Genomic DNA, 27491 nt, shown 5'->3' with positions numbered 1-27491 from the left:
AGTAAATAAATACTGGCAGCAGACACATAAATGAGTTTAAGAGTTGCTTACTCCCCAGTTGAACCTTTAGCAGTCCTAGCCCCAATTTACACCTTGATTGCAGTCTGGTGAGAAACCTGAAACAGAGGATCCAGTTAAGCCATGCCTGGATTCATGACCAACAGAAGCTGTGAAATAATAAAAGTAAGTTGTTTTAAGCCTCTAAGTTTTGATAACTGTAGGTAACGGAGACATATTTTGAGTGTCAGAGAATCTTCAAGGAAGAAAAGTTCACTATTATGAAGAGGAAAAAATGACAGTGAAGATGCATAGAGGTCCAGAAAAATGGGGAAGAATGATAGCTTTGTGTGAAAAGCTGGGGTAACTTCTGTTTTTGATTAGCAATTCCTTTGTGTTATTGGACTGCATTTCTTGGCCTTCAGTATCAATAACATTTTGTGTTTTTCAGTATATAAATTCCTGCTTTATCATTTATTGAAAACAAATTAACTTTGATAACACAATGTGCCCATTTGTGCAATTGAAAATATAGGCAATTTTAAGTGATTAAGTAAGGAAAATAAGAGAGAAGCTATGCGTATTTGGGATGGGTTATTTTTGAGGATTATAAAGAAAAAAATGTTGCCTGCCATTACAGTTCTACAGGAATCAAGCCATTAGCCACTGAAGTCACCCACAGACAGTGCACCTGAGGGGAATTCTGGATGGAGAAAAACAGGAAACATTCGTACTTGGCTTATACCAGTCCCAAGATAGTTAAGATACATATCTAAAGAAAAAAAAATTCAATGACCCCAGATTCTTGCATCTTCCCATACATAGAAAAGCAATAAAATTATTAACTTGAGATCTGCTCTTTGTGATTAGTAGTAAGTCTTTATGCTTGACTACTTGTTTTCCAGTGAAAAAAGTTTATGTATATTCTGGCTCCTCCCTTGCCTATTCAGAGCTGTTCCTCAGAGCTATCTGAGAGGCTATCTCCAGGGCTATAGTCCTCAGTAGAATCCCTGAATCAAACTTAACTCACAACTTTTCTTTCAGTGGACAAGGTTAAGATATAACTTTGGAGCTAGTTCAGAAACAGAAGTCAGATTTAAGAAGAAAAAAAGAAGATGATATATAACGAATAAGATTCAGAATGATGAGGGAATGGTGCTTGTTGAGGAGACAAGGAAGTGATTCTAATTATTTAACTTACAGGTTAAATAAAATCAATACAGTGGTAATTTAGTTGATTAAGCATCACTTTCCATTTTAATGTTTTATGTAGCTCAAATTAGCCATGTATTAGTTAGATCATTTGCATGCTTAGAAAGAAAACTCAAATTGACTGAGCTTAAAAATTAGAGGAATAAGAATTTCTATAAGAATTTTACTTAGTATTAAACAATTTTACTGAACGTAAGCTGAGGATTGGAGGTGGACCTCAGAGACCACTTTAACCAGTGGCTTGAATAATCAAAACTGTATCTCAGGCCCCTGTCTCTGATTCTCTTCTCTTCTTAGTACGATTCTCTCTAATTGAAGACTTTCTCCATGGAGCAGGAAATGTGGCTACAACAATATGATAATTTTATATTCTACACCTCCTAGCACCACCACTAAGGATGCCTAACATACTCAAACTCAATTCAAGGGTCCAAAAGGAAGACACCTTTTTTTTTCTTTTTGTGGCCGCACCAAGTGGCATGTGGGATCCTAGTTCCCCGAACAGGGATCGAACCCTCACCGCCCCCTGCATTGGAAGTGCAGAGTCTTAACCACTAGACCACCAAGGAAGTCCAGAAGACACTCTTGAAATGAGTAAGGTGTACATACTTGGACTAGTCATCAATCATATTGTGTAAACACAACATTAGTGGTGGCCATAGGAGTGGAGGATATGAGAGTTCATATAAAGATGTAATTCTATGTTAGAAATAGCACAAAATGCATAGGCAACAAAAGGAAGAAAAATAGATGAATTGGACTTCATCAAAATTTAAACTTTTTTATATTAAAAGACACTGTCGAGAAATAAAAAGACAATGTACAGATAGGAGAAAATATTTGTAAATCACAAATCTGATAAGGATCTAGTATCTAAAAAATATAAAGAACTATTACAACTCAAAAGCAAAAAGGTAAACAACACAATTATTAAAAAAATGCAACAATGACTTGAACAATTTTCTAAAGAAGATATACAAATGGCCAACAAGCACATGAAAAGATGTTCAACATCATTAGTCATTAGAAAAATGCAAGTCAAAATCACGAGATACCACTTCACAATGAAGTGGTAATCATTATCATCTTCATCATCATCGGAAAATAACTAGTGTAAGCATGGATGTGAAAAATTGGAACCCTGTATTTTGCTTGGTTGGAATGTAAAATTGTGAAATCACTATGGAAAACTGTTTGGCATTTCCTCTAAAAGTTAAAATAGAATTGCTATATGACACACTATTTCCACTACTAGATATATACCCAAAATAATTAAAAACAGGTATTCAAACAATACTTTTATACAAATTTTCATGGAAGCAGTAATCACCATAGCCAAAATGTAATATCAGGTCAAGTGTCCATCAAGTGATGAATGGGTCAACGATAGTGGTATACGCATACAATAAAATATTATTCTGCCAAGAAAAGAAATAAAGTCCTGCTATGCTACAATGTGGACAAGCTATAAAAAAAATTATTCTAAATAATAGAAGCCACAAAATGTCACATATTGTAGGATTCCATTTCTATGAAACTTCCAGAAGAGGTACATCCACAGAAGCATAAGGCAGACAAAGAGTTTCCAGGAGATGGGTGAAGGGGAAATGAGTAATTACTGCTTAGTATATACAGGGTTTCCTTTTGGAAGATGAAGATGTCTTGGAACTCGAAGAGGTGATGTTTGCACAACATTGTGAATGTACTAAATACAAGGAAAAAGTACACCTTAAAATGGTTAATAGATAATTTTTTATTACATGAACTTTGCCTCAAAAATTTAAAAAAGAAATGTGAAAACTGTCACACATATATGTAATAACAAACATATTCTGGTTTATTTCAATAACTCTTTAACTATGTGGACATAATCTAAGTTATAAAGTGAAAAAATACTTATATACAAGCACACACACACTTATGTTCATGTTTGGAATCAAATAATACACATATATATATTTTATTGTGCACTTTACTGTAAGGTATATACACTTCATCTCAATTAAAAAATAATATAAGAAGAGTAATGTTATTCTATTTAAGTACACAGGCCTATGTTCAAAAACCATATCCCTAATTCTAATCATCTATTTATATTTGGCTGTTCTTAATCACAGTTTAATGGCAAAAGGGAGACAGGTATATGACTCAAATCCATATGGCTAATCAGATACAAAATCTAACTGGATTCTAAAGTGGATCATCATTGCTGTAATTGCAGTTCATTGTTAAGAGAAAAATAAACATTTAGCACCAATATCTATCCTACTATTTGCTTTTCCCCCTGTGTAATAAATTTACAGTAATGCAGTATGACTAAATAGAAATGTGATTTTAAAACTTAGATCATATTTATATTCTAAAAGAAGTTTGCATTTTCAAGCAGTCCTTCATGCTGCAAAAACAAGCAATATTTAAAAGACACTCATTTTTCAAATTTTTGAAGAAAGAATTCTAGGCTGGAACAAAATTTGGAAAACACTGATATAACCATTCAGCAATCCAGACTATATTTGACTTATAATTTTGCTCTGAATATTTTCAAAAAGCAATAAGTTGGCTACCACTGATGAAAGATATTTTCCCCCAAATGGGGCATGAATGCTGAAGGCAGTTATCACTGCTTGCCCTCCAGACTATTTTGAGTTATTATTATTGAAATAAAATTATCACATATAACTACAAATATAAAAGTTGCTTGTATATGTTTGTGTGTTTATGTATGTGATCCTTATATTATTCAATAATCTTACCTTGTATTCAAGAAAAGTAGCTTAATAACTTAGTCTAAAACTAATGTGGTTTCCATTATATATACGTGTATGTGTGTATGTATATATGTGTGTATATATATATATATATATATATATATATATATATACACACATATATATATATGGTGTGTGTGTGTGTGTGTGTGAATGTGTTTATATATGTATACACACAGAATTATTGAATTTGAGACTTAAGAAATTGTATTTTTAAAATATCCTCATTGAGGAATCTGGTTCCAGGCCAAAATCTCATGTATGATTTTTCAGGCCTGACCATGGATATTACAGGGCTTTACCTGGCAAATCTCAGGAGGCAAAGCTAACCTCTCACACAAGACTCGATGCACAGCTAATACACTGCAGCCGCTGAAGGCAGTTTCAGTCAAGCACTCAGCATCCACCCCCCCATCAGCCATGCTCTGTGAATAACTCCATTTCTAGCTCAGGGATCTCCTTTTTTGCTTCCATTTGGAGGTGTCTTTATTGGGAGCCTTACACCAAGACCTTTCCCAGATGCCTTCTTCTGAGATCTCCTTATGGACTGAGGGGAAAATAGAAAACACTTTTTCCATCTGACTCCATACTTTTCTACTCCTAGCCTTACCTCTTCTCCCTCCCCTTCTGATACCCAGGTCCATAGAACAAAAGGCCTTTTGTTTGGGGCTTCCTTGGCAGTGAGAACCATTGTCTGTCCTGATACATTTGACCCTCCACCAGTGCTGTTCTGTGAAGAAAAATTGAACACCGTGGGAGCTGGTGAGTTCTCCTCTTGCTTATATTATCACAGGAAGTGATTGAAAGCTTAACTCTTTTATTTGGCTTGTTGTTTTATTCAGCTACTCTTGACACCTGGCAGCTCGGCTCTTTCCAGATCAGCTCAGCTCTTAACACTCACTCCATCATTAATTCTCATGTATTTGTTGGGAAGGAATTTTGAAAAGTCAGTACATTACATGATCAAAGCCATGATCAAAGAATATAGTTATAACAGACACTCTGTGATCCCCAGATACCCTCAGATCCATTTGCCTGTGCTGTGTGTCTGTTCCCCAGCTTCTAAAGACTTCACCCATGACATTTTCCAGAATTCTTTGCAAACAGTTAGAGGGTTTGGGGGCTTATGATACCTTCGCCTCCAAATGGCCCCCTCTATCTGCTTTCTCAGGTAGTCTTTAACCAAGGTTAGAATAGTGTAGGGAAATGAAAGCTAGTTTTGTTGCCTATAGCTGGGATAATCTCAAAGGTGTAATTTATGCTCCAGAGTTCTCCATGAGATCAGATTGAGATGGAAGATTATAAGAAACGTCATAGCTTCGCTTCTTCCTTCTTCTTTGCCCTACTTTTCTTCCTTGAGGATTACTCTTGGGAATAGTTTCTTAATAAATCACTTGCATTCTCTTGTTTTGCTTTTGAGAAATTCAAAAACAAGGATGGAAACTAATGCTTAGAAAATAGAAAGATAATTTTTTCAGCTTTTTTAATCCTATAGATCTGCAAAGGCAGAAGAAATGGACAAATTTCTGCAAAAGAAAGGTTTAAGGAGGGAATAGTAATAATTTTGACTTAACCAATAGGCATAGCATTGCTTTAAAAGGTAGAAAGGTGTTTATTCCCCCCCCAAATGACATCATTCCCAGATGTTTTATAGACATATTTTATTAAACTTATAAAATATGTATCGTTGTGTTACTTAAACTTTTAAATAACATGAAAGTCAATAGGGCTTAAAAATGTTTGGGAAAAAAAAATGTCCTAACTCTGATACCAATGAGATATAGATCTCACAAAACACAAAAACTGTAGATCAATCTTATTTGGCAGCAGAAACCAATATTTTAAATAAAATATTAGCAGGCAGATATAACCCATTATTTAAAAAAGGAAGATATAATAAAACAGTGGAGTTTTTATTGTGGGAATAAATAATATTTTAAAATTAGGAAATATATTGATATATTAAATTAAATTAATGAAGTAAAGGAGAAAATCCTGGTTATATTGATATATGCTTGATAAAATTCTACATCCATTTTAAAGAAAAATGAAAACATTTTACCTAACTGGAACAAATTCCTTAACTTGAATAAGATTGTATCTGAAACTAATAATAAAGACACTACACAGATGAGCAATTAAAAGTTTTCCCTTGAAATCAGAAAAAAGGCAGAATTACCGCCTATCAAAATTATTATTCAATGTAGTTTGGGGATAAAGAGATTGAGTAATGTAAATATTCCAAAAAATAAGGAAAGAATTATATATGAATATTGGAGAATTAGAAAAGTAAATTACAATTATTTGCAAGTAATTTTTACCCAGAAAACCCAAGAGAATCAACTGAAATAATCATTAGAACTGATGGAAGAGATTATTATATAACAGGTCAAATAAAAAATAGGTAAAAAAGAGATGCAGCATTTAAAGTGTTAGGAAATATATTAGACAAAAACCTTAAATATTAATACATAATAAGAAATTCAGGAAAGTGACATGACAAAACTTTAATTATCTAAAGTTATAGAAAAGTTGGTGTGTTGGACAGAAAATGTCATTTTTTACATTATTGTTATTTGCTTATTCCTCCATATTAATTTTCAAAAGGATCATCAAGTTCTAAAACTAAAATTCCTGAGATTTTGATTTGCAGTTTATTGTAATAAAAATTTTATTTGAAGAGGACCATGAAAGAAGGTAACAGTCAAAGAAGCTGACAAAATGTTTTATTTTCTGTACAGTAAATAACCAAGTGTATTTTAAGAGCCTGAGAAAAGGAATAGAGTGCATAAAATGGCTTATGAATTGGTCTTGTATATTAAATGCCAGGAAACTGCTTTGCACTGCTCATTCCAAAGGCATTGGATAGTTTTCTTTTTTTTTTTTTTTTTTTTTAATCAGAAATAATAGAAGTTGGCATGGACAGGGAAGAAAATGGGGCCCCGATGATAGAGCCTGCTACACAATAAAAGTTAAAATATGATTCTTTTCATTGTTTTCCTAGGCAGAAATTGGTACAAGCAACTGAAATCCCAAATCTAAATTTCCAGAAAGAATTAGATAAAACATTTTTGGAGTGAAAACATGTCAATGGGTGTAACCCATAGTTATTTGGAGAGGAAAATAAGCTACTATTAACAGGATAGTGTTTAGATAAATCCACATTATATCACAGTTTTATAATTTTTGATTCTTTATTCTGACACTGCATTCATAAAGTATATTTAAAATACAGAACTATCCTATTACTCCTGTCTTTTATTACTTGTTTTCCACTGAGATACAAATGCAATATTTCATTTTCTGTTAGCAAGTTATTTAAAATGTACTTTTCCTTTTTTTGCTTTTCGGCTTTCTCCTCTGGAAAATTAGATGTTGTAGGGAAGGAAATAATTGTTCTCTATGTTTCCTTTGTGCATAGATGTGGAACTAGGCACATTTTCCTTTGCAGTTAATATGATGGGAAAATTTTATGGCATTGTAGACTTTTTATTTTGCTACCAACAATTACCTATGAGCAGAAAGCTACACTATGTTCGTGGATAATTGAATTGGGCAATAAGAAGATGTTGGTATGGAGAGGAGATTTTCTAATTAGTAAATATAATTGAATGTGATAAATCTATATTAATTTCTGCATCCAGAATAAACTGTTATTTAATTAACTTCTTACACATGCAAATTAAATTTTATTACATTAAATGTGACTACCAAAGATATACATATAACTTCAGATGCAAAAATTGCAATTGGAACAAAGTATATTTTTTTCAAAAGTTGCTTTTATGAGTAATATAAAATCGAAGTAAACCAATGAGACTTACAAAAACATTTTGTTGAAATTTATATTAATTAACATACATTAATGACATATTTGATCACTGCTATGCTGCAAAGTTTAACAACTGGTTCTCTGAGGAAAGAAATAATATATTTGCATTGTTTGCAGATTTTGTGGTGTAGCTACTCCCACCATGGGCAATTTCAAGATACCAACATGATATCACTGAGCATGGGGTTGGGAAGAGATACTCACAATGGACTCTCATGAGCCATTGCAAGCCAGCTCCAGCACACCGCTGTCACTAATGATTATTTCACCATAATCAAATAATAGTTAATGAAATTGTAGATATTATGTGCATAAAAGTCGCTAAATAAATACAAAGCAGTCAAAACATATAAGAATAACTCCCTAATGATTCAATCATAAAGAATGCATAATAAATCAGAAACACTATATCATTGTTAACTAATTCCGAAGCTCACTTAGACAAAATGTCACCAACTGTTGTTGACTCCCAATGTATATATAGAAGATTGGAGCTCTCTTTACAATCTATATAAAGTTGGGTATAGCAATTAAATAGACCACTGGGTGAAAATAAAATACATCAGCAAGGGCTTCCCTGGTGGCGCAGTGGTTGAGAATCCGCCTGCCAATGCAAGGGACACAGGTTCGAGCCCTGGTCCGGGAAGATCCCACATGCCGCGGAGCAACTAAGCATGTGCTCCACAACTACTGAGCCAGCGTGCCACAACTACTGAAGCCCGTGTACCTAAAGCCCATGCTCCGCAACAATGGAGGGCACTGCAGTGAGAAGCTCGTGCAGCGCAACGTAGGGTAGCAATGAAGACCCAACGCAGCCAAAAATAATAAATAAAATAAATAAATTTATATAAAAAAAATACATCAGCAACATTGGCTAAGGGAGAAGAATAAACATACCAGCAGAGCTGTAAAACATTGACTAAACTATCAAAATTCTTTCACAAATGACCAGTATTTTTAAAAGTCTACAGAATAGATTTCATTTAAGCTGTTGAAAGTGTTCCAAAAGGTAGAAATAAATGACTCTTGTGAATTTTCATTATCAGATCCCTTACTTCCTATTCAGACTCCTCCTCTACCTTATTCCTTTCTGTTCCTTCTGCTTCATTCCACTCTGCTATGCACCCCTTTGGCTCTTTCTGCAATGCGCTAAGTCCCCTCCCATTTCTGGACCTTCAGTGATCTCCTGGCATCCTCACTCCTCATCATTTAGACATTATACACCTACCTCCTCTTACACCCATGCTATATTAATGTACCTCAAACCACTTCTCTTCTGAAATTGCATTATTTAGCTTTTGCTTACGTATTTATTATGTCTCCCTCAATATAGCATAAATTCCATGAGGACAAGTGAATTTGTTTTCTATTGCTGTGTAAGAAATTATTACACATAGTGGTTTAAAAGAACACAAATGTATTATCTCACAGTTTCCTTGGGTCAGGATTCTGGGCAGTGTTTTCCTAGATTCTCTGGGCAAGGTATCAACCAGGATAAAATCAAGGTGTTGGCCAGGGCAATGATTTTATCAGAGAGGCTCAGCATCCTCTTCCAAGTTTACTAGGTGTTATTTTACTTCCTTGCATTTATAAGACTGAGGTCCCTGCTTTCTTACTGGCTATCAACTGGGGTTATTCTCAGTTCTTAGAACCTTCATACCATTCCAAGGGCAGCTGGAGAATCTCTTCCTTCAGTCTGCTAAGACAGAATGCTATATAAGGTAACAGAACCATTAAAGTGACTATCTGTAGTATAATAAAAAGTATATTTGGTTTGTCCCTGGTTTCTGGCGCAGAACTTCTAAAACCCTTGGAGTTTCCTGAGTGATAGGAGGGTCTGTTGTATGTTAATGAGATGATTCAGGTGTGTATATGGGGGTAGAGGAGGCTGGATAGCTTCAGAGGGGGACTGGCCACTAGAAAAACTAACCAGATGATTAGAGGGTTAGAAATTTCAGCTCCACTCCTCAACCTTTGGGGAAGGGAGAGTGGCTGGAGATTGCATTCAATCACCCACAGCCAGTGATTAAATCAATTATGCCTACATAATAAAAATTTAATCATAATTTAAAAAAAAAACCTCAGAATGACAAGTTTTGGGGAAGTTCTGTGTTGGGAACATGTCTACTTGCTGAGAGGGTAGGGCAATCTGACTCCTCTGGGACAGAAGCTCCTGTGCTGGAGACCCTTGCAGACCTTGCTCTATGTACCTCTTCATTTGGCTGTTCATTTGTATCTTTTATCGTAAAACTGCAATCATAAATATAGTGCTTTTCTATGTTCTGTGAGTCAATCTAGCAAATAATCGAACCTGAGTCATTTGTGTGGGAACCCCCATATTTGTAGTTGGCTGGGCAGAAGTGTGGGTCACCTGGGGACCCCGCTTGCAGCTGGCATCTGAGATGGGGCAGTGTTATGGAACTGAGCTCTTAACTTCTGGGGTCTGCACTCAATTCCAAGTAGTTACTCTCAGAATTGAATTGAATTTTAATACACCCAGTTGATGTCAGAGGATTGGAGAATTGGTTGTTATATGGAAAAAATAAGCACTATCTCATTACCTTTGCCATATAATATAGCCTAATTAAGGGAGTGAGTATTCTGTCATAATGACTGGTCCCACCCGTAGCTCAAGGGAAGTCAATTTCACAGGACATGTACAGCATGGGGTAGGAATCAGGGAGCATCTTACAATTCTTCCAACCACAGCAGGGATGCTATTTGCCTAATGTCTAAAACAATGCTTGACACATATAAATAGTCCAGTATAAAGTTGCTTCCTGAAAATGAATTTTCTTCATTTGGCTTATTGTTTATATAAACAAATCAATTTTATTTGAAAATAGTTAAAATATTGAAGTCATTTTATTGATACATAATACAGGTAGGCATTATCCACAATCAGATCAATGTTGCCCCTGCTTTATATTAGATTTTAGATGCTGATTCTACAAAAGTGACCAAAGAATCACCTAGTTTTTTTTTAACCATTATCAAATTTTATGGTTGGTGACTTGAAACATACTTTGTTTCTGTAACCTGTCACCTTGTAACCATAGGGAATGGGAGATACCACGTACAGATTGCCAATGCCTGTTTTCTATACTGTATAAATTCTCCTTTTCTAGCTGGTGTTGCACTTCAAAGACCTCAGATAGTCTATGGTTTGGGTGAGCATTTTTTTTTCCTTTTTAAGGGAAATAACTCCTGAGATACCAATTTACCTGAAAGTGGAACAGCTTTTGCATGCAGTAAACTCTCAAGTTCAAGGTTAAGAAATAAATATACATAAATGGAAACGTTCTCAGAGATATATATGATTTAACCATTCACTAAAAATGTTTAATAGCTACCACATGGAAAAAATTTATGTATGTATTATATACACATACACACATGCACATATTATATATATATATATATATATTTTTTTCTATTTATCTGGTCTTATTTGTATCTTCCTTTACAAAGGTACTGCAAGTTAAGGATTGATAGTTTGGGGTTGATGATACTGCTGAGTGTTTCTGAGGATGTGAATCACCTTTAAACCTAAGGTATTGCTCTGAATATGTGGACACTGACCCTGGGACTGAACCATAACTCAAATTTTCTGAGCTTCAGCCACTGCTTCCAGTGACAAATGAAGCAGATTCTACAAACTGCCTCACACAAATAACGCTTTTGGATTGCTTGCTATGCTCTCTTGCAGAGCTGAGACAACCATTTTTCTTCTAATCCTTAAGGACAAAAATGCATTAGTCTTTCCACTTCTACTCCAATCAGTGCTATTTTTCCTCTTGTGAGTAAAAGGTTTTGTGCAGTCTCTTGGTCATTATAACCACTGGCTTATGAAAGCTTCAATGTGATTCAGAACTTCTATATTCTCCTGTAACTTTTAATATCACACTTTGGCTGTCTGTACACAACAAGTTAGATATTGCAGAATAAAGCTGTCTTAATCTTGTTATGACTTACCTTTATTATAACTAAATAAAAATAAATGTAATACGTGAATAGTTCTATATAGAAAAACAAAAATGTCAAGGACGTTTATATATATAATTTATTATATGTAAATAAATGTTATAATTTTCTTATGAAGCAGCATACTACATTGTTTAAGAGGATGGACCACTAGGCAGTCTGGCTCCTGCATCCATCCTCTTAACAGTATGAAATGCATGCTCATTTAAAACCCTAATTTAATATCTTATGCATCAAACACTATTCCAAGTATTATACTTTTGGAAATTAGACCAATTAACACCCTGTGAAATATTTATTGCTATTAGTGCCATTTTGCAGAAGGAAAAACTGAATATGGTGTGACTTGGAAATTGTAATATAATCATGCAGAGTGCCAATTAAAAAAAAAAACAACTTTATGATATATATCTACATTTTATTATATATGACATTATTTTTAAATTCATTGAAAACATTCTAAAGAATTACCATGTACTCTATTTTGCTTTAATCATGGTTTGTATCCAAGATAAATGGTTTATTGTGTAATTGATTATACATATATATATATATATAAATATGTGTGTGTGTGTATATACATATATATATATATAGTTATTTTTCAAGGACAGTGAAAGATCAGAGATTTTACCCTACCTGAAAGCTAATTAGTTATCTTTTTGAAATTTCATGAAAGATAATAGAAGACAAAAGACCCCTGGGTCAGAGGCAAAAGACAGTTCATTAATATCAGCAATTACCATAGCCAGAGTATCAGCATTTATGCACTAGTTTCCTAAGACCCAATTCTCAATGGGTAATATGAAGAGGGTGAGTTAACACCTGCATTACTGGACAGAATTCTTGAGTTAAAATATCACCAATATTTTAAACTGGGCAGTATGTTATATGTATATGCAGGCATGAACTTAATAATAAAGAACTTAAACCTAAAGAGAAAGCTAGACTGAAGGGACCCTGGGGTTATTTATCATGTGTAGCTCTGGTAAAGAGTGGATAGATAATTAAATACGACTAAAAACCTAGGCCAACAGGTTATGTAGAAGAGTGATATATTATCATATATCGGTGTGTGCTCTTGGGAAAAAGAGCTGTTATAGTCAAATAGATTTATATATCCAAGGGATTATTTACTCTAAATATGTCATTGTTAAGAGAACCAACAATATATGGTCAGACACCCAAGGACTACCACCAGTGCTAATCCATTACTCCCTTAGGTCTACAGAGTTAAGGTAAATTTAGTAGATTACATTATAGGCCTATAGTTTTCATCCCTCACTGTTTCCACCCTTTGTCATTTGACTTGGCAGTTCATCTTGTTAGAAAGTAGTCTATCTTTCTATCCTTGATTATTAGTTTGGCCAGTGACTTGCTTTGACAAGTAGTTAGGAGGTGTGATGAATGCAGAGATCATGTCTTTGTCAACAAAGCACATTAGTGTTTGCACATCTCCATTTGTTCTTCTACCATTGCTATAAAAGTATTTATCAACCAGCCTGCCAGAAGAGGAGACAGGAGGAACAGGTCTGAGTCACAGCAGTCATCCCTGTGTGGTCATCCTAGATCACCTTGTATGCTGTTTTATTGAAGTCTGAACATGGGGAAGCATGCAGGAAAGGAAAGTGCACCAATGAGAGATGAAGAACATGAAACTGAGGGAATCTGAAAAGGCAAGCAAGGTTCTTACCCCAATACAGATTCTTAGTTAATAAGCATTTGTACATTGTTGTCCAATATTTTCTCCAATGTTATTGAAAAATGTTGTTTCATATCCTAGGAACACTCAAACTGTTTTTTCTTCAGTCTTTCAAAAATGGCATGACTTTAATTAGTCGATTCAAACTCTTCTCCTGAGAAAAGTAGAAAACAGAACGAGAATTGCAGCTTAGTCACATCAGTCAGCCAATTCTACTATCTTCTTCTTATTCTGAGATTCTTAGTGGTAGCATTTTATATTTGAGACCATTACCTTTGAATCAATAATATCTAGTTTTGAACTCCAAGAATAAGATAATTAAATATATCTATAATTCAGATGAAACACAATCTGTTTTTCAACCATTATTTTGTCAACTAAGCTTCTTCAGAGGAACCAGTTTCTTTTTATCAAAATGAACCTAAAGATACATATGTATATATGTATATCCCCTGAACAGAGTTAATTTACATAAGAAGAGTCAGATATGTATATACACACACACACACACACACACATATAACCTGACTCTTACATGTGTGTGTATATACATACATATATATATATATATATATATATATAACAAATAAAAGCAGTCCCTCTATCCTATCATTTCTATGGCCAATGGAAGATTGTAGTTCAGTTAGAAAAATAGTATAAGTGCAATGTAGCTAAGAATATCAACTCAGCATTCATGTTCTCTCAGTGGAGAATATAAGTTACTAAACTTTATATCTAATCTGAACACCTACCTGGGACCAAAAAAGGCTTCAGATAAACCCTCCTGATTCAGGGAACACTAGTCTCCTGGCTTATGTCCTTAATTTGATCCTTTCTTCTCTTTTCTTCCAAACCCAAATAGATGCTCTAATTGGACCCAATTTTTTTTCCATTACAGTGTGAAAGATAGCTCTCTCAGTTCATTTTTATGGATTCCAATCATAGTTTTAGTGACCAAAATATACGTACTCAGTCATTATTGGTACTACTGTCACAAGTAAGTGTTAAAATTATTTAGAATTACTTTAACATACCCAAAAAACAGAGTAATTCCAAAAGTAAGTCCATTTTTTTGAAATGAATTATCATATAGTTTGAGAAAAGCAGCATAGTCTTCATTACTTTCCTTCTGTAGTGTAATATATACATCTGTATTTATATTCTTTGTTTCCTTCATACTCTTTTGGATCATAAACACCAGGAAAATAGGCATTTGCCCATTGCATGACCTGACCTGAGTCAGTATGATTATGTTGGTCCAGGCCATGTAAAAATTAAACATGAAAAATAATAGGGATCATTTCTGAGATGAAAATACTATGTGGTTGTAAATTTCACTATAGTCATTTTAAAAAGGAAGAAAGAGAAATAAGTCTTGCAAATCTTTCAATTAAATCTCACAGAAGTTCCTGATATTGATCACAGTTTTCAGAAAGTTAACGCTTTATTTCAAATGCTTACAGATTTACATAATATGGAAGGAAGTATTCAGTGTGTCCAGCATTAAACAATAAAAACCTTCAGAGTCTAAACCAGAAGGAGAAATAAAGGGGAAAAAAATAACTATATAAATTAGTAGGCAATGTTAGTTTTTCTATAGTCACAAATGGAAACTTTAAAAAAAATAAGCAAAAATAAAATAGAACATGACTAAGAAAATATAAGCTCTGTCCAGGTATCTGAAAAGTCAAAATAATTCAATACCATAATTTATATTTAGCCTTTAATTTTCTATGAATTTTAATTTACCACTAAATCTATTTGTTTTTTCTTCACTTAAACTGTATCTGAATAATCTGCATAAAATTACCTTAAAACAAAGCATTTCATAAAATCTCTTTAGAATCCCAAGTCAGTTTTCTAAAATAGAAATTTTTAACAGCATGGTTTTTTGAAGTGATTAAAAGGAAATAAAAATCAGAAGACATTTTGATTAGCACTAAAACATGGAATCTGAACACTCTGTATCATAAATTTGAGGGAAATTTCATTTAGATATAGTGCAAGGAAAAAAATAATAGAGAAAAATCACAAATACCAAATCACAACTTCTCCTTTTGAAAAAAAAAAATCCTCATTTTGAAATAATGAAGAAAAAGAATTTAAAGAATATCATGAAAACCCCACGTTTGGAGTCATGAGACAAGAACTTACATAAGAAAGGTGGGAACATTTTTTCTTTCACTTTTGATCCACAGTATTTTTAGGGAGGTGGGTTCAAGCATGAGAACTACTGAACAGAAAGCCTTGGAATGTTAAAGGCTTTCTCTTTCCCTGGTTCACAAGAGGAAAATATATATATATATTTTTATTGATACAAAGGTGCCATAATCTAAAAGTGAGAAGGGCACATTACACAAATGGTACTACTCTATTCAGAAACACTTTCACTGCTTTGGGCCAAGATGGGAAAAGTTGTACTTCCATAGGAAATAACTAAAAAGTCACGAGATACTATTACATACCTCTGACTACTGCCATTCTTGTTGATGCCATTGACATAGCACTCCACCTGGAGAGTGTTTCTCAAGTTTCCAATTAATAGGAATATCATGGCTTAAATTTCCCATAGTATTAAACTTATATTTACTTGTATCCCCTATACTTATATTTAAATAACTTATATTTACACAGATAAAACAAATCTGAATCAGGGACTCCTCACAATCCCTCCCTAACATCAATGGCTTCCAGTTTTCCATTATGAATCAGCAGTTTCTCATGAGAACTGGCTCATTATCTTTTTATGACTTAAAGTCAGTTGTAATAGAAGGTCAAATATTGGGAAGACCAATGTAACACCAGGCAGATTATAGGGGAGCAGATGAGAATAACACTCTGGACTTAATGGATATCCCCTGAAGTTGTCTTCACTTAATTGCCTCCACGACTTTGGCTCTCTGCCATGTCAATGGTTGTTTAATTTTCTGGAAACTTGACATCTTTCTGTCATGTATTAGTAGAAAATATGTATTTGAGTATGAATGCCAGAACAGGGAAGATATTTGATTAAATTAAAAGTATAGCAATGCTACCAAATTAATAAGAAGAGAAAGCAATCTCTATAGTAGATTATAAAACTCCAAAAAAAGAAAAGAAAAGAAAGATAAGAAAAGAAAGAAGAGACCATGATGTACAAAAGAAAAATACATACTTCAGGTAAGATAGAAATAAAAAATAAATTTTATCAACATAATGTAAATGAATGTACTAAATTCACCTATTAAAATAGAATTGGAAAATCAAAAAAATAAAAATAAAATCTGGATATATGTTATTTTCAAGGTATACACAGAATAAAAATGCCAGGCTGGAAATAAAGAAACAATATTAAATTAAACCATAAAGATAAGACTAAGACACTCTAAACATGATAAAGAAACAATGTTTTAAAATTCTCAAATAATAGAATATTAATATAAAAGTTATATAGAGTTATATAAAATCTAGTTATTAGAAATGAAAAGAGAATGTACTACAAATACAGTTATGATGATATATCCTAATGCAATTATTTCATACACAAATTACTACATAAAAATATATGTAAGGATGTATAAGAATTGAACAGTTAAATCAAGAAATATTCATATATATACATCAACAAAAGCATAAGTATATGTAAGTCTAAGTTAAACATTAGAAATTTTAAGAAAATCCTGTTTTATTTTGAAGTTGTAAGACATATACTTAGATAACATGTGCATCAAAAGAAATTCAAAGTAAAATTTCCAACTATCTCAAAGCAGCAAAAACCAGTAAAGTTCACAGTAAACCTATGAGGAAAAGCAGAGTTTTACGCAGTTTCTGGATTTCTATGTCTTCATAATCAAATCAAGAAAAAATTAGAGTGGTCTTACTTTCAAATTAAGATATTAGAGAAATGAAATTCCCAGAAATTAGCCAAAAGTAATTAAGGAAATTAAATGAAGATTTAAGATAAAATTAGTAAAGCAGGAAAATCAAGGTAAAAAGAACATATCAGCGCTGTATTTTCTGTATTCTGAGAATTGAATAATTGTTTCTGCTTCCTCCCTTCCTCTTATATCTTCCTTCTTTGCCATTATGTTTCTTCTTCCCGCTTATCCTCTTTCTGCTTTTTGTTACTCATGAAACTCCTGGAAAATTAGTTGAAATTATAACTCAGAAAATAAAAATTAACAATGCAGTTTGAGTGGGAAAGTGTCAATGATGAGACTGGAAATTTTCTGAGCATAGAAATGACTAAAAATGAGTGTGGAAATTCAATTACAGTATGTAATAAAGGTGTTACCATCTTCACTAATTAATGAATAATACAAAACTATTAACAATTTAAGAATAGTACTGGGACATTTTAGAGCATAATAGAAGAAAAAATATAAGAAACATAGAACCTGGATTTATGAAATTTAAAAATGTAAACAAGAAGCAATTATACAAAAACCTAAAAGGAGACCAAAAAAAAGCTTGTGCATTTTTTTATGGAAAGAAAAGTGAATGAAGAATAGTTACATATTAAGTTAGTTTTCTAGGGTTTCATAACAGATTTCCACAAAGCTTGTGGCTTAAAACAACACATATTTATTAAGGCATCACTTCCATGAGTCAAGAGTACTGGAATGGCTTGACTGAGTCCTTTGTTCTGGGTCTCACAAAGCTTCATTCTCATCTGAAACTTTGGGTCCTCTTCCATGTTCACTGGTTGTCAGAGTTCAGTTCTTTGCATCTGTAGGATTGATAGCCCAGTTTTCTTGCTTGCTGTGGAGTGCCACTCTCAGCCCAGAAAGGCCCCTGCACTTAGTCATCTCATTAGGCCTTATCACAGCGTGGCCGCTTACTACTCCAAAGCCAAAAGGGAAGGGTCTCTAGTGCAAGCTAGCAATAGGTGTTTATATAGGTATACTGTATGTATAGGTATATTGTAGCTTAACCACAGGAGTGACATCTGTCACCTTTGCCATATTCTATTGTTCTAAATAAGTCACTGGTTTCTTCCACGCTCAAGGGGGAGGAATTATAAAGGATTTGAATGTGGCGGGGGGGGGGCACTCTAAGGTCTAGCCATCATACTTATTAAATAAAAATTCTTAGATTTGTTTAAACAGTCAAATAATAACACTATAAAATTTCATAGGAATTGGCAATCAAGAAACATGATTTAAATAGAAGGAGAAGAAGTTGTGTTGCAGTATTATGTCAGTAAAATAGTATTAGTAATAGAATAGTAATAAAATAGTAATAGAAAGTATTAAAGAAGGAGAGAAAAATGATAAAGGTTGCTACAGACAGTGAGACTGAACTGGTTGTTAAATATATGAGCATTTACTAGAAATAAAATAGTCATGGTACATTTTTAACTCATTCCTTTGAATCTCCATTAATATATCATTTCTTGTACATTATCTTGCTTGATCCCCTACTATTGGGTTAAATCTCCTTTGTATGTGTTCCTGTAATGTTTATTTCTTCTCCTTTGATGAATTCATTGCACATGTAATTAGTTGTTTAAAATTTGTATTCTTTCCTAGACGGGGAGTTTATGAAAACAGAGATTCCAACTATCACCATTGTCTTGAAGAGTCCCTGGTGCATAACAAATGCTCAATAAATATTTACTGAATTAAAATAGAAACAAATGATTTACAAAGTAAAACATAATGACCTGAAATGATTAAAGACTCTTCTTATTAACACATTTAGTACTAATATAAATGAAAATTGTTGATATAGGTAGAATTTCAGAAATCTTTAGTTTGGATCAGATGTAAGAAAACAAAATAATTTTGACTAGTATATTTCAAGATAGTTTATTAAACTTAGCCCAAAAATTTTAATTGTTCAGATACATTTCTCTTCCTTTAATCAAGCTTTTATAGCTTTCATCTACCACCTGTTTACTCAATATATATTGACACATCCCCAAGGTATCTTTAATTGAACTCATTAAAATATACGTTTACATTTGCAGTTTGATCAGTATTTCAGGATTGATTTTTTTTAATTTGTATAAACTTAGTAGTTTATTATAACCCTTTTAATTTCTCAAATACTTTTAAAATTAACCTTGTCATAATATTTGTTTAAACACCTCAAATATGTCAAAGGACAAAAATATTTAAATAATCACTGTACCTGTGATAAATGAAAATTCCACTTTGTATGCTATTTTACATGTCAGTATGTTTAGTCCGTGCTTTAAACAGAACGTTTTATTTTAAAGAAGTCACTCTCAATCTTTTTGCCTCGTGGAACATATAAAGGAGAATCTCTGATAAAAATACATACATACATACATACTATTATGTAGACATCTCATGGTACTTTAGCGAAATTAGTGATTTGAAGATACGATAATAGAATAGTAATTTTCAAGGTTTGTTTGAAAGGGAATGCTGTTTATTCTACAGATCTGTTTTTTGAGAAACTTATTATCTTGATCATTTTGGTATTTTTTTTTATTCCCACAAAGAAAACTCAAAAGCAGATAATTAGTGTGCATAAATGTAACTTTAATTTTCTTTTTTAAATTAAGATACATACTTGATAATTATTTTTCCAGTTATTCCATGTAGGCTAAAATATCATCACAAATTACTACTATACAAGATTCTAAGATGCATAGAGTATTTGTACAGTAGGGGAAATCGTTTTTTTCACCATAAACAAACATTTGAGCCAACATTTATTGAAAAAAGAAAGCTCAGCTCTGCTTTTTTAATTGAAATGAATGTTTCTTTTGAAACATATATTTTGAAAACTTACAAGGAAAAAGATAATATATTTCTGAAAAATAACTGATGTAAGCTACAATTATATTTAATATATGAAATGTAGGCTTTGAAAATTTGATTTAATTGATGTTAGTTACTGTTTTATAAAGAAAGTGTCTCTGACAATGTGGAACAATAGACCTAATAAAATCATAATCAAAACAAAATAAATAAAAATATATTTTAAGACACATATGTACAAAACTGTGGAAAAAATATGTTCTTGCTATGTGACACATTCAGTTTCATGTACAGGTCTTGTGTTAGTTTCAAGAAATAGTCTTTTATCAATATAGGCTACTCTTTTTTTTATAGAAATGCAGAATTTTTCAAGTAGCAGAACAGTAATCCTCATACTGAATGTACTATCAGACAGCAATTCAAAACATTTTTAATCTTCTCTCAAAGCAGTTTCAATTTGTGTTAAAAAAGATGTAAAATGCAGTCTCATTTTATTCTAAAGTTATTATTACTGCTTTTCAATAACACTTGAGACCTCTTGATATCTTACATCATTCTCAAGCTTTTCATTGGCTGAGCTTTGCCAGGCAACAAGAAAGAGTCTTTCTTCTTCCTGTTGGGCTTTGCTATCATTGTAAGATGCGAGAGCTCTTCCTTCGTCTCTTCCTTGGTCTCCAACTCTATTTTAATTAAGGTTTCTCTTTATTAATTTTTACAGTTTTATTGGTTCTATTTCTCTGTGGAACCCTGAACTCAAAGAATCCTCCAGGGCATTTTGTTTTCGTATATAAATAAAAATCTTCAAATATACCTAGACCTTTGATATCTTGGGAAGTTCTTTGGATCAGGAGTGTTTTCTTGAATTATGCTGCAATTTACAAATCTTACAAATGTGAGGTAATATTTAACATGTCAACCTAGATAGAAAAACTGTTGCTTGTCAGTTATTACAAAAAAAATCAGTATTTTGTGTCAGATTATAAATGCCACTTTATCATATTATTACCTCTTTCTATTGTATTTGTACATTGTTTCACACATAATACAAAAAGGTAGAGGTCAACTTAGATTATCAGCTCATGGAAAATGTATGAATAAGTAGCATTCCTTTTGTTTGTCCTTTGTTCCACTAGTGTATTAGAATGTGTCATAATGTCATTATTCTTTGTCATCAATCTTATGAGAGTTGTTTATAGGCTTAGGCTTCAAATTGTTGTTTATTATGTCACTATTTCCTTATAAAAATTTTAGACATGATTGAATAAAATTTCATTAAACAATGAAACAAACATACAAAATAAATCAATAGCAAAATCTAATAAAAACACAAAAACTTTACAATATACTTTACTTGTAAACTAGATAATCCATATTTTCCAATATTTATGGCAGCAATGGCAACCATTAGGGTGCTGTTGAACTGGGATACATAAAATGCTTCCTTTAGAGTAAAAATTCCCTTTTGATTTTTTGTTACACAAATTTGGTGTGTTCAGACCAGTACGTTAGACAGTAGCCTCCAAGGGGAGGTTGGAGTAGGTTCTTCCAGAAGGAAAGTAATAATATTGTCTCCTTGTAATACCACAATTACCGATTATCAATGGCTACTACTGTCACAACCAGAACTGACTCAGTCAAGTGAATATGTTCCACTGACACTGAGCTGCAGGCCTGGAAAACCTCTAATGAAATCTCTAATGAGATTTCTCTGTCACTGTCCTGCATTAATACAGAAATCATAATTGTTTTATTTTCAATCATCTTACCTTGTAGACCCCTTAATGATGCCTCACAGAATCTTGGTTTGATAAACGCTATTCTAGAGTTAAAAATTACCTGAATTTTTACTAGGATGTTACATATTTCTTCTAATTTTCATTCTAAATATGGGAGATACATTGAACAATTTCTCAAAATTATTAGTAAGACAATTTTAACATATTTTCATAATTTGAGTTCAAATAAATCATGTAATTACTCCTAACATCCCATCTATTTAAATAAAATTTTCACCCTAGGTGTGCTTAATGGAATAATGATACTGTAATCGTGTGTTAAAAAAAAAGTACGTTCATATAAGTCTTTATTTTAAAGAAATATTCATAGATGAAATGATATATCTGGAATTTGATTCAAGGTGATGGATGGGTAGTTGAAGTTGTATAGGTCAGATAAAATTGCAATAAGTTGTTACTTGCTAAGGCAATGGAGAAATTCACATATGATTTATTTTACATACACTTTATAATTAATTTTGCATAAAACAAAAACAGAGCAAAGCAAAATATGGTGTAGGGAGCTTAACCATCTAGTATAAAAACACTGATTCTCACCTAGTTTCCTAATACTCAAAAATGTTAGTATCAAACAAACAATGAAATTGTACACCTTTATTTTGTCACTTTATTAGTAGTAAACTCCTTCCTAGAAGAGATCAAACAAAGCAATGTGGGCAAATATATAAGTGTGCTTTCCTTTTGGCAATTTGCCATTTTAAATTCATTTTCCTCTTAGAGTATATATTCAAAATTAAAATATCCTTTTATTTTGTTTTTTAACCCCCTTTTAGAAATAAGTTATATGAAAGTAACTGTTATGGGCAAAATTTTGTCCTCCTAAAATTCATGTTGAAGTTCTAACCCACACACTTCAGAATGTGAGTGTATTTGGATAAGGTCTTTAAAAAGGTTAATAGATTAAACTAAGATTATTAGTGTAGACACTAAGCCAATATAACTGATGTCCTTACAGGAAGAGGAGATTAGGACACAAATAGACACACCAGGCATGTAGATGTGCAGAGAGACTATCACGTGAGGACATAGTGAGAAGGTGGGCATCTGCAAGCCAAGCAGAAAGGCCTGAGGAGAAACTAATCCTGCTGACACTTGGAGCTTGGTCTTCTAGCCTCCAGAATGGTGAGAAAATAAATTTCTGTTGTTGAGGCCACCCAGTGTAGTGTTTTGATGTGGTAGCCCTAGCAAAATAATGTAGTAACTTTCCCTAAGTTTCTCTTTCACATACTCAATTTTCTTTTAATGTGTATATTAGTCTGCCAGGGCTGCCATGAAAAAATATCTCATATTGGGTGGTTTAAACAGCAAATCTATCATCTCACAGTTATGGAGGCTGGAAGTCCAAGACCAAGGTGTCAGCAGGTTTGATTTCTCCTGAGGCCTCTCTCCTTAGCTTGTAGATGGCTGCTTTCTAGTTGTGTCCTCACATGGCTTTTTCTCTGTGACACCAGTCATATTGGATTAGGACCCCACCCATATGACCTATCTTAACTTTTATTGACTTTCTAAAGGTCTTATCTCCAAATACAGTCACATTGAGGATTAATGCTTCAACACATAAATTTTGAGGGAACACAGTTCATTATATAAAAATATCTATATATAATTTGAATTCATATGTTTATTTGATTTTAAACATACATTTTCATATTCAGGAAGTGGGATATGGTTAAAAAGAAATTTGCATAAAAATATCTGGTTAGGACTATTGATCCAAAATCTATTTTTACTATATTGTGAATAACTGTGGTATTCAGTAGGATAATATTCTTTCTACTGTCTATTTCAAGATGTGGCACTAGCGTTTTAACTCTCTTCAACATAATATTTTCCTGCTATAAACTTCAAAATTATTAATTTTTAGCTACTTAAATGACAGATTATTTTATAACCCGTCTCTTAAAGCACCCCTAACCCACTATGCATCTATTATTTTTTTAACTATGAGGAAATCTTAGCACATTTTTTATTGAAAACTGCCTCCCATTTGAGCCTCATGAGCTGTAAAATAGAGTTTGGATACAAGAAGAAAAAAAATAGTTTAATTTGTAGCCTGCAGAAAATGGTTTGTTCTGCTCTGGAAACTAAACCTAAAGAAATACCTTGACATAAATTCTCTGTTGTTTTAAAAATAATAGGCATTTAAGTAGATGGGTGAATTCTTTCAGCTTCCATGTAATATATTAGAAAAAAATCTTACTAAATATTTAATACTTCAGACAATATTTAATATCAGTCCTTCATTGAGGATTAAGTACTATATCTAGGAGAGCTTCTTAAAATAAAAACAAAATTTTAAAAATCATTTATGAATAATTGCTAAATCTTGAATACTTATTTTCTCAATAACTATTTTCAAAAATTTTATATTATATATTATGTATATATAAATTATATGTAATATATATTACATATATATATCTTTAATTTCAGATTCAGAGAATGTGTTTAATTACTTCTATAGAAAAATAAGGTCTATAAAGTTTTAGTGTTGAACTTCTCTTATTTCCATCCTATATTTTGCTTGTTTACTACAGAAATGATGGGAAAACCAAGATGTTGCCACTAAACATGTATATTAAAGGAAAAAAAAAAAAACTAGTATCCTGGTATAATTCACATTAATTACCTCTAGTGATCTGATCAGCCTCATTAGATTATGAATTTTATTCACATATTCTTTTTTTTAATTTTAATTTTTTTCATTTTTTAACATCTTTATTGGAGTATAATTGCTTTACAATGGTGTGTTAGTTTCTGCTGTATAACAAAGTGAATCAGCTATACATATATATATATCCCCATATCTCCTCCCTCTTGCATCTCCCTCCCACCCTCCCTATCCCACCCCTCTAGATGGACACATAGCACCGAGCTGATCTCCCTGTGCTATGTGGCTGCTTCCCACTAGCTATCTATTTTACATTCGTAGTGTATGGACATATATTCACATATTCTTATCTCCTTTATATTATTGCAATAAAGTTAAGTTATTACATATATAATATATTATTATTATATACATATATCTTTAAACCTCAAGTTTTGAATTTTTAATGAACTAGTCATTGTTGTCATCATCTCTCAATTGGGCTACTTCAAAGTCTCCTAAATGAGATTTGTGTGTACATTTCAGTATTCTACATTCCAGTCAGGATATATTTTCAAACAAATATGGGATCATGTGTCTCTCCTGCATGAAATACATTTTTTACTTTTCTCACAAACAAGCAAACAAACAAAAAACTGCTTGATCTGCCTGTCTTTCACCAGGTATTCCCTCTCCCTCTCTAAAACATCCATTTAGTCTATTTAAGTCATTTCCATTAATCTCAGTGCCTTTGTACAAACTAACTCACAGAACATCTACATTTATTTTGCTCTCCATTAGTTGATCAGCATATCTCAAATAAAATCTGTATATATTATGTATTAAAATATAAATGTGAATTGTTCAGAGAAATTTTCTTTATGTCCTCAGGTTTCCAAAAACTTCATAGCTGTTTCTTCCCTAATAATATTTTATAGTAATATGTTCATATATATGATAATGTCTCTATCTTCCACTAGATTTTGAATTCCATGAGCCTAGGGAAAAAGTCTTTTTGTTCACCTTATATCCCACATCTATAAAAATGCTTAAAATATTAGGTACTCAATGGATATTTGTTTAAAAAATGAATTAAAATCAAGAGAGAGAGAAGGCATTTCAGGAATAGTAGAATAAGTGCTCCAAATCTGCATCTTTATACAAAAGAATGAAATGAGAACACTAGCAAAAAATAGCAAAATAAAAAATTTTAAGGCTCTGAATGCAAAGTAACCAAAAGTTTACAATAATTTGAGAATATTTATTTAACTAAAATGAGTGAATCTCAATAAGAACAATGAGCTGGTGTTTACCTTGCACTGCTTCCATCCCCCTCTCTTTAGCTCTGTGGTAGTCTTGAAAACCAATTACCTCACAAAAAAGATAGCTGTAAAAACCAGCACTCTAGCAGTCACTAGAGGAGGCAGAATAAATTTGGAATTCCCTAAAAGCCCATCCACAGAAAAATCTCTTTATTGTTTCGACTTTGAATTCTGTCAGCATAAGCAGCTATAAACCCAGGTTTTTTGTCAAAAACAATTAGCAACAATTGTTTAACTTTGCAGCTGCCTCAGGTAGAAATACAAGCTGAGGCAAGCAAAAGGCTGACCAAGATATTTAAAAATAATACCTAGGAAAGAAGAAGATCAAAGAGAGCTTTGAAAACGTCTGATATATTCCTGGGAATCTAGAAAGCCATACACATGTGTAGGGCTATGCACATACCAAGGAAAGATCTAAGTAAGACAATATCTTACTCTGGCTGATCTTTAACTTCTGCACAAACAAGAAGTGAAGGCTAAGGCAAAGATTTAGCTTACATAGTGTGGAAGATGTGCCTCAACACATACACAGGACCCCTAAGCAAAGTCTGAGAGATTTATCGGATCAAGGCATTTGAAGAAATCTCGTTTAATCATTAGCTAATAACTAAGCATATCAAGAACAGATTTCAGTGGCCACAAACACAAAAGAATACAGATTTTACAGTTCAGGAAAGTAGCTAAATGGTCTAAATAAAACAAACAGCAACAACAACAAACTATGGGGAAAGGGAAGGATCTGATCTTCATAAAAGTCACAAACTGTTTTTCAAATGTTCAGTTTTCAACAAAAATTAAATGTCTTACATTTATAAGACATGTAAAGAAACAGGAAATAATGACAGATGTACTGGATACAAAAAAAAAAAAAAAAAAAAATCAATAAGAATTTTCCCAAGGAAGCCCAGATACTGATCTTAAAAGAAGTCAGCTACTATAACTAGGTCCAAAATTGAAAGAAAACTATATCCAAAGAATTAAAAGGAAAATATGAGAACAATATATCACTGAAATAGTGAATACCAATTAAAGATAGAAATTATAAAAGCAAGCCAAATAGAAATTCTGGAGTGGAAAAATTAACTCTGGAGGAAAAACACAATATTAGAACTGTGAGAAGAAAGAATCTAAACATGAATAAGAGAGGTCAACTGAGATTATCCATTTGAGGAACAGGAAGAAAAAGAATTAACAAAATGAACAGAGATTCAAAGACCTATGGGACATCATTAAGCAAGCCAACATATGCATAAAGGGACTCCCCAGGTAGAGAAAAGTGACAGAGAGTATATAAGCTTCCTGTGGTTGCTGTATTATAGACGTAGTGGCTTAAAACACCATAAATATATTCTCTCACACTTCTGGATGCCAGAAGTCTGAAATAAGTTTCCTGAGCTGAGCTGAAATTAACACTTCAGGAGGACCAAACATCCTCGGGAGGCTGCAGGGGAGAATCTGTTCTTCCTCTTGTCCAACATCTGGGCCTCCAGCATTTCTTAATTTCTGACTGCGTTACTCTCATCTCTGCCTCCATGGTCATAGTACCTCCTCATCTTTTCAGTGTATCAAACATTC

The sequence above is a fragment of the Eubalaena glacialis genome, chromosome 6 (genome assembly GCF_028564815.1).
Source record: "Eubalaena glacialis isolate mEubGla1 chromosome 6, mEubGla1.1.hap2.+ XY, whole genome shotgun sequence".
Classification (NCBI taxonomy): domain Eukaryota; kingdom Metazoa; phylum Chordata; class Mammalia; order Artiodactyla; family Balaenidae; genus Eubalaena; species Eubalaena glacialis.
The sequence above is the reverse complement of the archived record's forward strand: the minus strand, read 5'-3'. Positions refer to the sequence as shown.